The sequence below is a fragment of the Nuphar pumila genome, unplaced genomic scaffold (genome assembly GCF_984573655.1).
Source record: "Nuphar pumila unplaced genomic scaffold, dmNupPumi1.hap1.1 HAP1_SCAFFOLD_2369, whole genome shotgun sequence".
NCBI lineage: Eukaryota > Viridiplantae > Streptophyta > Magnoliopsida > Nymphaeales > Nymphaeaceae > Nuphar > Nuphar pumila.
Window position 1 is genome coordinate 1 of NW_028323905.1, and position 8,370 is coordinate 8,370.

An 8,370-nucleotide genomic window follows, 5' to 3' on the forward strand; every position below is an offset into this window, starting at 1 on the left:
GTACGAAATCTGTTTATAACACAAGGCCTCAACCGTTGCCAATCTCAGCTCTCGCAGTCCAAAATTCGTGTAGTTTGGTTGGACTACCACAACCACATGGACATTGGCAACTCCAAGTACGACTTGGGGATACTGTGCATTGCATTGCAAGGAGAGTCGCACCAACGTCCAGCAGGGAGTAGGTGTTTTCGGAGCAGATATAGCGGCCCTCGGCCTTGGGGTGGCACCATGGCCAGGCAGTGAGCAGCTGCCACGTCACGCACGTCAATCACGCCGAACGAAATCCTCGGCACCCTGGGGATTTTGCCCATAAACATTTTTGACATCAAGGACACCGACTCACCGTCGGCCCGGTCGCCAACAGGGGGGCCAAGCACAAAGGAGGGTTGATCACCACCAGCTTCCACCTGTGCAGCAGCGAGAAGACAGGTCAGGTCAGGCTACGGCAGATCAGGCTGGTCCAGGTACGCTAGCCTCAGGTGATGGTAATAATAGCACTGATTCCCAAGTAGTTCTTGGAATTGCCAATGTCCACGAGGATGCGGTAATGTTGTAAAAAGATACATCATCATCATCATCAAGCTGGCACACCAATTCCTGAACGGTCCTTGAGTTGCCATTGACCATGTTGAAGTGCCAATTGTTATGAAGGCCTCATTGTTCTCTGTGCTCTGTGATTATTATGTGTGTATAATTACATCGAGAGACAGAACAACGACAGCACAAGCCGCAAACAACAACACAACACACTCAAACAAGAGCTGCGCTCATTGAACGTCAGCAGTTGGAACAGTCAAGCCTGCTGTGAAACAACTGCCCGTCGCGCGCCGAGGCCGCGACGGTACATGAGCGCGTTGCCGCGTCTGTGCTCTGTGTGTGTGTATCTTACAAAGATTGCAGGCACGTCATGTCAAACATAGACAACTCACACATTCAATCATAGCCCGCGGAGACCTCAAGGCACCTCAGCTATCGGAGAATCCATGCCGGGAATGAACGCAACACCACTGGCGCGAGCAAGAGCAAACAATCCGCGTCTGAACATGACAGCGTTGCCTCGACAAAGGGTGATGCTGATTTCACGGAGCGCGTGCACGACAAAGTCCCCCTTCACTGGAACCCCTCCCGCTGATGCTGCGCTTGCCAGGTCGTTGAGAAGCTGCATGGCTGGTTGTCCTAGTCTCCCATAGGACTCCACGGAGAATGGCGTGAAGGCGTAGCCGCCTGGGTGGTCCGTCTCGTAGCGAGTTCGTTTCGCTCGATCGCGTGCTGCGGCTGCGCTGCCGTCCGTGTGCGCGGCTCCTCGTACGTAGGTGGTGGCTGCTGGATGAACGATGGAGATGTCGGTGACGGTGAGAGCGGTGCGGAGAGCGAGCAGGATGTCTCCACGTGACTCCGGCCGTTGGCTGCTGCAGGTGCACCTTGAATGGGGCGAAGCACTGGCTCAGCCGACGTAGCGATCCCTGCACGGTTGGCGATGCGGCGCACTGTTGCTTTGATCATATCGTGGCGCAGCGTCATCGCTCCGTACAGGGAGCTGCACGTCATGGCGTGGTCTGTGTTGCCTTGCTCAATGTGGCGGCCGCAGCCGCACTGGACCGCCGGCGCGTTGGTGGGCATGAGGGGTAGGCCGAGGCGGTGTCGTGCGGCAGTGGAGAATTCCTCGTCTGTCAGCGTTAACGCCTCGGAGGTGGGTAGGGCTTCTAGCCATGCGGATGCGGTGCCGTTGGCGCAGCTCCTCAGGCGGGCGAGGTGACGAAGGCCCTCCGCGCTGTTGGTGTCGAAGGACTCCATGAGTTGTTTCGCTCGGCTCTCCGAGACAAAGCGGCTGAAAGTGTGCTGCGCATCTGGTAGCACCTTGTCGATACAGTCGTCGTCCATGTTGAGGCTGTCTGCCGTCCAGAGGTTGCCGGCAGCGTGTAAAGCTTCCCATGTTTGCTTCAGATGCACGGCGTTGGTGCCCGTCAAAGGCCTGTACTGGTCTGGGCCCACGCGTAAGACCTTTTCTGCCATGGCGGCGGAGGAGAGGAATGCGGCTTGCGCCTCGGTGGCGGAGGTTTTGCGGAGGCCCATGCCTCCGAAGTGCAGATTCAGAGTGAGCTGGCCGTCGCGCACGTCGGCTCGCTCGGGGTGCTGTATGATCTTGAATGCAGCTTGAGCGACCTTGCTTTCGAGGCGCTGGATGGCGTTTCCCGTGAGGCGCCAGAGGGTGATCCGTGGCAGGTGTGCGAGGCGCATCTGCTGAGAGGCCCGAAGGATGAGGAACTGATCTTGTGCTGGCAGGGGAAGGTCAGTCGTCTTGTCGATGCAGCTGCAAATATCCTCCGCTTTCGCGTTGGCATGCGCGGTGATGTAGTCGTCCGAGCCGATTGGGGTCCCAGCGGCCATGATGCCGTCTGCATGGTGTTGGATGCCCAGTGTTGCGGCAGTTTCTGCTGCGAGCTGGAGAGTTGTAGAGAAGGCCACGCATTTGTCGTGGCGCACAGCAAGCCCGATGGCTGCGGCCCCGTCGCAAAGCGTGGGAAAGGCTTGGGTGACTGCAGAGGGCTTGCCTTGGAGAGTGGTGTCGTCCATGAAAGCCAGCGGGGGGGCGTCTGGGTGGGTTTGCGCGACGTGCTTCAGCAAGTCCTTAGCTGTGAGCGAGAAGTACAGTGGCCCGCATGGGTTTTCTTGGCGGACTCCGCATTCAGACATGATGGGCGGGGTGCCATCTGGCATGCCGTTGACGAAGAGGCGGCTGGGCTGGCTGTATGCCCATGCGGCAAATGGCAGTAGGGACGGCTGCCGTTTGGCGATGGCCTCCAGCATGGCTGTGCGCGAGAGGCTGTTGAAGGCGTTGCGCCAGTCCACCTGTACAGTCACACAGCCGGGGTCGGCTGCGATACCGGCGTTGATGGCCTGGCCGACGATTTGGCTGCCACCTCTGATGCCGACACCGAGCTGCAAGGGTGCGAGCGAAGCGCCGGCGCCTGGGCATGCAGCCAATGCGCACAGACCTGCGAGCCTGAACCATACTTCGCCGATGGCGATGGGCCGGATGCCTCGGCCACCTGGTTTCTCCAAGCCAATGAGCGTGCTGTCGAGGAGCGTCGGGAGGTGTGGAAGGTTGCCGCTGAGAATGACGTTGATGAAGCGGAGGATGGCGTCCCGGGCTGAGTTGACTGTCTCGGTTGCGGCTTTGATGTGTTCGTAGGTCCAGCTGCTGGGGCCTGGCGCGGATCCTTTTGGCAGTGCGCGGAGCACGTTGGTTAGGGTGTCCATGTCGATTTGCAGAGGTGCTGCTGGTTGGCCTTGCGGTGGTGGGGCTGGTGCGTGAGGGTGGAGTTCTTTCAGCATGTCGTAGGTCTCCTGTGTGGGTTGTGCGATGGGCAGAGCGTCTAAGCATTTAGCTGCACGGGTGATGCTCCCCAGCGAGAGTTTGTAGTGCATGCGACGGGCCAGCTTGTGGCGAGCGTGTAGGTTGTCGGGGGGCGCCTGTGCAGCTACACCTTGAATGAGGATGTCGATGTTGTCAGCTTCTTCAAGTTGTCGGAGCCGTGCGCGGATGCGGCGGGGTCGCCCACGCGATGACCCAGTGTCCGCGAGGCCTTTGGAAGGGAGGCTGAGGAGGTTGGTGAGGGCTGCTTGGATTCCGGGCTCCGCTCCGCGTTCAATTGCTGTCAAGGTCTCCTCTAGACGGCGGGTCACCAGGCGGGTCCATTGCTGCCGTGCTTGGAACGGAACTTTCTGGCCCGGCCTGATGGGCTGTTGCTGTGCGGGTGGTGGTTGTGCAGGGTCAGGGTTTGCTTGAGGTGGGAGGTTTTGGGGCTGCTGAGGGTGGGGCTGTGGGGGTTGAGCTTGCAGTAGGGGCTGGGGAGGGGCTTGCGCCGGAGCAGGGGCTGCTGTCTGTGCGGGTAGACGGAGTGGCTGTGCTAAGAGGACGGGTGGAGCGGGAGCTTGGGCTGCTGCAGGGTCTGCTGGTTGCACAGGGGGCTGCCCTTCGGGGTCGATGGCGGCGAGAGCTTGGGCTGCTGCGTGTATTTGCTGTCGAGGCCCATGTTGTCCATGTTGCGCCTGTTGGGCTCCTAGATGCTGCTGTCTTGAGGGGCAGGGGACCTCGGGGTGCCTTCCTGTGGCAGCCCGAAGGACGTTGCAGTGCTCGCAGTATCTGGCTTGTACTTGTTGAAGTTGTGCAGCCGAAAGACGCGTGGTTGCATGATGCGCTCTCATGTGTCGCAAGATGTCTCCGCGATATGCTCGAGCTCCAAACGTGCAGCTTGCTAGAGGGCAGTGAAATGCCATGGCGAGAATCGCAACCCTAACACCACAGTGGAAGGACGGATGTTGCTGCTGTGACGGGAAGGCGGTTATGAAGGGTGGTAAATCGTTTTATTTTTGTGACTGTAGCGTAGATAGATGGGCTGAGCGCGGCTGGATGTCGAGATTGTGCTGGCGTGGTTGTCGTGTAAGAGTTGCGTTGTTAGCAGAGTTGCGGTGAAAGGGGCGGCTTGGTAGAAGAGTTCCAGGGTGATGACGCGCAATGGCTTGAAGTCAAACTTGAAACTGAAAGTTGACGTAAGGAGAAGCGAAGCAGCAGACTCGTTGCGCGGCGAAGGCTTTGAGATGCTGTTGTCAGGGTGCGATGTGTACACACCCAGGTAAGCGAAGCCTGAGCCTCGCCGACGCACGTGAACGGATCAGACAACACAACAAACTACACAGACGAGAAAAAGCTAAAATTGAGGGCGAGAGGTCACGTCCGTTGGAGAGACTATAGCCTACCGTCTGCCCCGGCAGCAGTCTTGAGCGGAGTGCCCACGGAACTCTCACGCGTCTAAAAAAAAAAAATGTGTGTGTGTGTGTGTGTGTGTGTGTGTGTGTGTGTGTATCTTACAAAGATTGCAGGCACGTCATGTCAAACATAGACAACTCACACATTCGATCATAGCCCGCTGAGACCTCAAGGCACCTCAGCTATCGGAGAATCCATGCCGGGAATGAACGCAACACCACTGGCGCGAGCAAGAGCAAACAATCCGCGTCTGAACATGACAGCGTGTGTGTGTGTGTGTGTGTGTGTGTGTGTGTGTGGGCGGGTGGGTTGGTGGGTGGGTGGGTGGGTGTACTTATTGTAGTGCCAGACAATCAGGCTGGATTGTCTAAACACTGCATTTATCACCACCAGTCGCACAGACGTTTTCAGCGAAGGCCGCCAATATGTTGGCAAGTCATTCACACCGTCAGCAAACCACATACACCACACACATGGCAGTTCGGCACACGTACGCACGTTAACCTTTCTACTTCTTGGGGACCTTGTGCAACGACGTCGCAACAAGAACGGGGGCAGATTCAACGCCTGCATCAAGGTCTGACGCTCCATGACTGGATCAGCATGGATAGAAAGGGGACATGCGTCGGAATGGTCTATTGCCCGATGTCACTTCGTCTCGCATCAATGATTTATGCATTATTTACATCGGAATGGTCCGTCAATATAGGTGCGCTCTGGTATTGACATTGCTTCAGTAATGAATTGCTGACGCCATGGCTGCTGCTTTGTAATGGTGCCCAACTCAACAGTTTTCGCGCTATGCAGGTTCTTGCCAAACAGACTTGAGCAAGCCGCAAGACCTCTGCCGCATACATGTCAGTGGGAAAGGGTGCTCTGAACGGTTGCGCAAGCAGTAGGGCCTCATTGTTTTTCCCCTGTTGTCTTTACAGCTGGACGCGTGAGCAACGCACCTTGAGTGCGTCTTCAACATCTTCCTGCCTTTCTCCTCGACAAACTGTTCACATATCAGTACGGTAAGTACAAGTACTTGTATCATGAGTACTATAAGTACAAGTACTTGTATATCTTCATGTAAGTGAGCTGTGTGTATAAGCTCAACTGGACGATCAATTGGACGCATGAGCAGCTCACCTGGACTGTGCCTTGGCAATCTCCCAGGCCTTCTCCTCCGCCAGGCGCTTGCTGAAGGAGTATGGCTGGCATGTTTCGGAGACGGGCTCTGCCCAGTCCTCCTCTGTGAACGGCACCCCCTCTCCCTTGAATGCGCAATCCCCATAGATGGCAACAACAGACGACGTCAGCACCACAAGCTCGACCGTCGGACACGCGTTGACCGCCTCTGCACATGACACCTGTGGTTTATTAAAATGTGGATTCCCCCCAGATCAAGCAGCGCTCTGGAAAGTTACAGCTCAGGCTTAAAAGACGTAGCAATCCATCAATAAACTTAGCCATGCCATGCCCCTGATTTATAACATGCCATGCCCCTGATTTATACAGTGTGTAGACAACTGCCCCGCACCTAGAATGTTCTTGGTACCATCAACGGCTGGTTTTAGCAGTTTGGGCTTCACGTCAGCTTGGTTCTTGGGCGTGAAGAAGGGGCTGGCTGTGTGCACGACGTACTTGCAACCTCGGAGCGCCTCTGTAAATGAGTCGGCCTGCAGCAAGTCGGCTTTGAACAGCTTCAGGCGCTCTGAAGCTCCTGGTAACGCCTTCAGCTTGCCCACCAGCATCTCGTTGTCCGGGTCGCGTACTGTTCCGTGTACAGTGTGGCCCGCGGCCAGCAAGCGCACGATGACGTTGCCTGCAAGCGTCGTGAACGTTTTTAGTCTGAACGGCGGGGCCCGAGGCGAGCCGAAGTGAAACAAGTATGCAACGACTTCAACATGGCAACGAAGGTGCCTGTGGCTCGAACTGCGCGAAAGTGCAGGAGGCAAAGGCATTTGTAATGTATGTACAGACAAGTAAGATCGACCATTTGCATGGAAATGCGCCTCTCAGTCCTCGTGCGCACTCTGGCCAGTGCAGCCTTATTTTCAGAAAAACCAGGTGCAATGCTCCTCAATACTTCCTCAGACTAGAGATGGTAGCATAATGGCCAGAAACCAACTCCTGATGTGTGGACAACATTGACGGTATGCTATGTAGCACAGAAATTGGAAGCGAACGTTTCCCAACGCATGTCATTAAACCCTTCGTTTGTTAACCATGTTTTATTGGCTTGCGCTGATTCAGGCGAAGCGAAAATGGGCAGTTGGCTACAGGATGTGTGAAGGGTTATTGAGTCCAAAATGTTGTAATTGCGCCATGTGAGACATCCTGGCACAGTGCTGACACCATCCTGGAAACAATGGGTCATGGACACATGCATTCAATCACTTCGGGTATGAAACAGAGTTATGAGAGAGTGCCGACAGCCGCAGTACCACAGGCACCTCAAATTTGCAAACGAGCCTTCCTATAACGCACGTTCCCAACAACGAGCAACATACTAGCATGTCCTTGGCATACATATGTGGGCAGTAAGCTTATATATTTGAACATAACATACCCGCAACAAAACCACTGGCACCCGTAACGCATACCGTGGCAGGCGCGGCACTTGCTTCCTCAGGATACAGTGGGACGTACAAAGCCATGGATGCGCTCTAATGGGTAAAATCTTGCAGAGATACGTTAGTGCTTGCCAGACGGGCTTAACGGTGTCGATGTCTTCTACAAGAGCGAAATAATAATGCCGATACTGGGGTGTACTATCCACAAACGAAACAATGCCACCACTGTAGATGCCTCGGCGCATCAGAGGGGCCAACACCAATGGTATCGGCAATTGAAAGTCCAGGTTGACCACGCGCATGCATACACGTTACGTCAACTATCACCACGTAGAAGTGATGGCCTGCGTCGATGTAGGCCACTTATTCAGCTTTCCCTCCACTCAGCGAAACCCGTTACGAAAGGCCAATGTTAGCGTACATTGACAGCATGCTACGCTTTGATACGAAAAAATACTCTGTCAATTTTGGATCCCTGGCGCATTGATGGAGGGATGGATTCGAAATTTAAAGCGGTGTACACCATTGCCCGTGCTGCAGGCCGTGTAAATACCCACGTTTGATAGCAGTGCCTTGCTCATGTTTCCAATTGCACCAGGTCTTGGTCCAAGTGTTGAAATCGCGAATGATGCAGAGAGTGCTCTGTCAGAGCCTCTGATTGGCGCCAACGGTCCGGTCGAAAAACATATTTGAATTGCGTAGCGACAGCCTGTCGGACAAGCTGTCAATCAACCCATAGACAGACCGAACGTATCACCGTCCGCAACTCTGCTGAGTGTCACTGATAAGTACAGCATGTAGAAGGTCATTTATCGGGCCAGTAGTTTTGCATGGGCATGGATAACAACATTCGCCAAACCCTGCATAGCTCGACTGACCTGGACACGCTTGCTTGTATACCTCGTCAGTAGAAAGTCGAACATACCTGTGTTTTATAAAGTTACTGGTCTGATTCCAGGCATTTCAGTTCCCTTACCTTTGAAGTCAGCAATCCAAGGTAACGTACCGTGCTGAACAGGCGAACTTGCAGCAGCTGTG

The 8,370-nt window shown here is 55.2% G+C and overlaps 1 pseudogene; it reads right to left on the bottom strand.

Annotated features, from left to right (window-relative positions):
* Positions 1-166: 166 nt before the first annotated feature.
* On the bottom strand, positions 167-6,720 carry LOC149808718 (tetraketide alpha-pyrone reductase 2-like; annotated as a pseudogene).
* Between the last annotated feature and the right edge of the window lie 1,650 nt (positions 6,721-8,370).